Consider the following 6000-nt stretch of genomic DNA (forward strand, 5'->3'; position numbering starts at 1 on the left):
CAGCAGCCGGCTACATTGAAATGTTGGAGAGAGCATCCTTATTAACTGAAGGCCCTCGCTTGTGTGGAAATGACTGGATCTTTCAGCATAACAACGCTCCAATCCACAATGCTTGCAGGAAAGAGGACTTTTGCATGGCGAATAACGTGATTCTTTTGGACCATCCAGCATGTTTCCCCGAACTGAATCCCATTGAAAATTTTTAGGGGTGGATGGTAAGGGAAGTGTATAGAAATGGACGTCAATTCCAAACAGTGCATGATCTTCGTGAAGCCATCTTCACAACTTTGAATAACATTCCAGCCAACCTTCTGCAAACGCTTATATCGACCATGCCAAAGCGAATGTTTGAAGTTATTCACAATGATGGCCGTGCAACTCACTACTGAGACCTCTTGAGGGGGATTTTCTACCCTGTTCAGGACTTCCTTTTGATGTGGTCTTAAAACTTTGACCAGCTAGTGTTTAGGCTAATTTCATAGTGTTCACACTTTACCTATTAAATGCTAAAAAGTTTTTTTTTTTCCCCTTTTCTTGTTTTCATCTTTCGAAGCTCTACTCAAATAAGTGGTTGAGTCTAACAACGCAAAATGCATATTTTTTCTTTATGTTCATTGGCCTTAAGATTTTGACCTGAAGTGTATGTAATGATATAACATAAACGTTACTTTTATATAAAGAAAGACTGTCTCATGTGGCAAAACGAAACCTAAACAGAAAAATAGTATAAAGTTAAGCAAGCTAAGAAAGTCGTGTTTAAGTAATAATTTCAAAGAAATTTAGTGAAATAAAAGAGAGAGGCTATCCATTTAGAGACTGTAGTACATAATAGTAATGATAGACTAGGATTCCAAGTGTTTTACCTTGCCGAAATCAAAGAAAATGGTCACCCATTATATTTATTCCTTGACCAACGTTCTTTTGACGAATTAAACTACACAAACAAGTAAGAGCAAAAAAAAAAAAATTAAAAGTAGGTGAAAACAAATGTGAAACGTTTACCTCACTAACTAAAGAAGAAAATATAAAGCAAAGTGTGGGTATCCGGTAAAAATATACACAGTCTTGTAGACTGGCGTGGTAAACTATGGTTGTTCTATTACATTTCACTTTATAATACATTCTGCTTACCGCTTCCTATATTGTGACAGGTCCTTTCCATGTATTTCATGCACGAATAAAACAACACAAAAAACAACCTGTCGGACTCATGAGCGATAAAAAGACCATTCAAAGTATTTGTTACGATACGTTATGCGCATGTACGTTAATATTGTAAAGAGGTCGATAACAATTACAATTCAAAATTTTCTAAAACAACAGTTTTTTCGACTACAACCTGATCACGTCAGCGGAGCTAGCGTCTCGCCGGCTCAGTCAATCGATAAAAGATTTCTCCAGCTTACTTGACTGGTCTGTGTGCATCTGCTTTTGACAATCCGATAAAAAAGTCAGTTTTTATATATATATGCAGATTTAAAATAAATGGTAAACATATCATACACGTATTAAATATCTTTTGAACCCAACGGATAGCTCTACTTATCGATGAATAGATTTAGATTTGAATTTCTGGCAGAGCAACACAAGGGCTTTTTCTGCACTACTTGTCCCTAATTTAGTAGTGAAAAACTAGAGATAAGGAGCTAGTCATCATCACCCACTACCAACAAATAGTGAGTAGGATTGACTGTCACATTATAATACCTCATGAATTAAAGGGTGAGTAAGTTTAGTGGGACGGGTATTCCAATTCCCGAACCTCAAATTGTGAGTGAAGCCCCCTAATGTCCTCAGAGAACAGACACATGATAAATTCTAAAGTATATAGTTTATACATGTATAACATAAAATTAAGCAACCATGATTATTAATAAATTATGAATTTTGAAACAACGTAAATATCCTACTACAATAAGTAATCAAACAAGAATTAAAACCGCAATCACAAATCTATAAACTTTTGTCAGATATAAAAGACTGTTTGGTGTAGATAGTATTATTTTTTTGTTTTTTTGTAACTCATTTTTATTGAGGCTATCGAATGCTGTGTTAATAATCCGTTGATGTTGAGGATATGGAGATTTGTAGAAGATATAAGTAATAAACATGTATATAACAACGATCAAACGAGCCAAAATAGAGAGAAAAATTAAAGTCACGCGAAATAAAAGATCGGTCAGAGAAAAGTTAAATCTAAAGTTAACGATTTTGGGAATAAAAGGGTTAATATCTTAGAACAAGACTAATAATTTTGAATGATATAAGAAGAAGAAATTGTCTCGCAAAAGGGTGTTCTAAAGTAATTGAACAAAAGGGTGTTTTAAAGTAATTGAACAAAAGGAGTGTTCTAAAGTAATTGAACAAAAGGGTGTTCTAAAGTAATTGAACTCACCTGAGTGGATGATTATTAGAAGTAAAAATTATGAAATATAGTTCGGCTTGTCAACTCAATTTTAAAGTAATTGAATTGTCATAACTGGACTTTTGACAAGACAAAGTGTTTAAGATACAACTATGATATCTATAGCGTAAAGAATCTTTGTATAATATACACGTTTACGTTGTTTCAAATACATATATTATTTTAATTGTCGATTTTATTGCCGTCAATTCAGAGACACCAACTGCAGAAGAATCCTCAGCCTAACACACCTATATATTTACATTACTATATATACTACAAAAAACAGTTAACGACAAATTTATTCCCAATTTGCCATGTCTATACACTTATCTGTAGACCAAAGTAAGCATTAAATTTTATAAATTTCTGATTGTGGTTCTAATTCTTGCGAAAGTTATAATTATCAGGGATATGGCTATTACTGAAAGTTTATGGAGGTTGCGTCCATTTCATGGACATATAAAAACTGAACAAATAAACGGGAAAAATAAAAGAAAATTTTTAAATGAAAGCAGGGATCGTTTGTTATTCCTAGAATTGCTATAAGTATCAAAAACAAAATAAATACTAAAATAAAAATATACAAACAAGTGATACCAGTTGGATATGTTTTAAAACGATTCGTACATGTAAACGAAGCAGTTTAAATTTTCCAGTGAAATTAAGGATTGAATATTATTTAAAAATTTCTCCAACCAGCATCGCTTTGTTTGTGTACCTTTTATTGTTGAATTTATTTTGTTTTGGGCCTGACATGGCCAGGTGGTTAGGGCTCTGGACTCGTAATCTGAGTGTCGCGGGTTCGAATCCCCGTCACATTAAACATGTTCGCTGTTTCAGCCGTGGAATAGTTATAATGTGGAGTCAATCCCACTATTCATTGATAAAAGGGTAGCTCAAAAGTTGAGCTTACATTGCTTAGTTAGGGACGGTTAGCACTGATAGCCTTCATGTAGCTTTGCGTGAAATTCAAACAAAAAACAAAGATTCTCTTTCAAATATTATTATGTATAAACACCGATCTCTACTTTCCGTTAAACTTTTATTTCTCTTTCCTAATTTTATACCTGCTCATCAGGAAGTTTGGTCACATTCCTTGACTAACCAGGTCCGTGCGCAGAATGTTTTAAAGAGGAGTTCCAATTTGTGAGATCAAAAGCCAACACATACTGTACAAGTAAAGTCTAGAACTTGCTTTCTTAAAATATTTTGTTCTAAATACGTGCTAAGATATTCAGTTTGAAGGCCATTTTACAAGAACAATTTCATGGCTCTTTACATAAATTCTTCAAGCATCCCATGGAAGGTCAATAAATCATTATCCTGTTTAAATACTGTATGGAGAGCTGGAATTACCTTAAAATAAATATATACGTTTTATTATAGTAAAATACTGTATTATCTACATGCAGAGTAGTTATTAATTGTTAAATTACATTATTAATTTAAATATCTCTGTACAGCAATAGTATATTAGCTGTTTCAGTCATTGGTTACCGTGTACGTACATGTACACACTATTAAAATTACATATCACCATGTTTCCTTCTCTTGGTACGGCGCAGCATGCTCGCCATTTCAGTCGGGGAAGGGGGGCGTTGTAATGTTCGTTCAATTCCACTATTCGTCGGTAAAAGTGTAGCCCAAGAGTTTACGGTGGGTGATGATGACTAGCTGCCTTCCCTCTAGTCTTACTCTGCTAAATTAGGGACGGTAAGCGCAGATAGCCCTCGAGTAGCTTACGTGAAATTCAACAAACAAACAAATCATTCTCTTAGGGTTCGTTTCCATGTTTATATGCAGTTTGAATGTTGATTGCAGTGTCGTAATGATTATGGATTAAAGTTAGAATATAAAATCTTTCTTGTCTTCTGTCCATCTAGAACCAGGTTTTGACATGTGACTTTGTTTTCATTTGTTAAGTTTTACAACTTGCTTTAACGTGCCTTCCAAGGCAGAGACGTCAACAATAGAAATGGCCCACATATATCTCTGAACCTTTGAAAGAGTCTGTATACATCTTAAGCGAATATTCATAAGACGAATAGCAGATACTAAACATTCACATGAACATGAACTTAGTGGCAGTGTTGGAAAGAGTTTCAGTAAGCGAAAAATATTTGGTACATTGAAGTACGTTTAAACAATCAACCAGAATGTGAAGCCTATCCTAGAAAGGTATAGAAAGTAATTTTGTCTTCCAACGATGAAGTGTTTCATCAAAAATCTTCCCTTGATGACGAGAAACCCACTCGAAATAAAATGTATCTTAGTACGAATCTCCTTATCAGTAAAATCTTCCCTGTAAAAAATTATAGCTTGTCTAATATCAGAGATAGAAACCTCTTTTGCGAGATTAGATGATGTAAGCTTCTGAATTGATGGTTTTCGTGTACATCAAATCTGAAGGAAAGGTTACCCGTCAAGAAAAGGAATGGTTACTGTTTTCTTAAAGTAATGCTCCACGGAAGTATATTCTGCATTGACACATTGGGCTTTTCGGTAACTGTCTTGTAGCATGCTAACATTAATGTTAAATTTGTTTGCGGCATTACTGTTGTGCTTTAAGATACGATGTGAAGTTATTTGACCGCAATCAGTACCTTATAACACTCTTATCTTAAGGAAATCACCCTATTCTAAATATGTGCGTGGCACCGCTCTATTCACGAACTACATAAACGGTTATCTCGGTATTATTGATACTTTTACCATAATCCGTTCAACGTCCCATGTTTAGAGGTTGGATGATGAAATAGACATATTTAAGGCATAAATGTAATTCTATTGCAATTAATAATTGCTCTATGAAAAAAAAAAAAACAATATTCAGAAGGCAACAACGTTGTATTTAAAGGATCAATACATAATAACACTCGCCCAGAAGGTAGAATTGAACTACTCTGACGTTAATCAGCTACGGGTTTGAAGCCCGCACTCCGGACCACCGAAGATCATCTGGGCGGTAATATGGTATTCCTTGGTTCTATATATAATGATAAATTGGAAGTTTTTTATGTGTTTGGTGTGAAAGTCAAAACAGTTTAATTATTTCCACCTTTTAAAACTAAAATCAGTGAATTAAGTAAATAAGTAAGTAAAGTAATTTTTCTTGAATTCTTATTAAAATAGTTTAGGTTAGTATTAACGAAATAAAATGTTATATGTCTTTTAAAGCAAACAATGAAATCTGTACTATAAACATTTTATTTTATTCGTAGTTAGAGAAGTTCACGACGTCTAGTAGTAAGTTTCTCAACCATGACGCTTTCTTGTTCGAGAGTTTTCCTTGTTTGTCGTCGAATTTATACATGATGACGTGTAGTGAAGTATCTTATAAATGTTTGGAAGAATGACCACTGTAGTTTAACGGTATATTTTTTATTGTAATGTAGCACAAAAAAAATTTATGGTAAAAGAGAAAGATATTTCGCACTTAATAAAAAAATATACTTGATTTGCCAATGACCAGTATTCGCTATTCAAGATGGCGGATGATGATACTCACAACCATGCCCATGACACGCTCGTGCTGACTAGAAGTGTTCCAGCGTCATGCGGAGGAAGTGCGAGGCGTATCATCTCTAATATTA

At 34.0% G+C, this 6000-nt stretch overlaps 1 non-coding gene across 1 annotated transcript; it reads right to left on the reverse strand.

The window, feature by feature from the left end:
* Window positions 1–5284: 5284 nt before the first annotated feature.
* On the reverse strand, window positions 5285–5371 carry TRNASTOP-UCA (transfer RNA opal suppressor (anticodon UCA)). Its single transcript has one exon. It is a non-coding gene; the product is annotated as a tRNA-Sec (tRNA).
* Between the last annotated feature and the right edge of the window lie 629 nt (window positions 5372–6000).

The sequence above is a fragment of the Tachypleus tridentatus genome, chromosome 9, assembly GCF_004210375.1.
Source record: "Tachypleus tridentatus isolate NWPU-2018 chromosome 9, ASM421037v1, whole genome shotgun sequence".
Taxonomy (NCBI): Eukaryota; Metazoa; Arthropoda; class Merostomata; order Xiphosura; family Limulidae; genus Tachypleus; species Tachypleus tridentatus.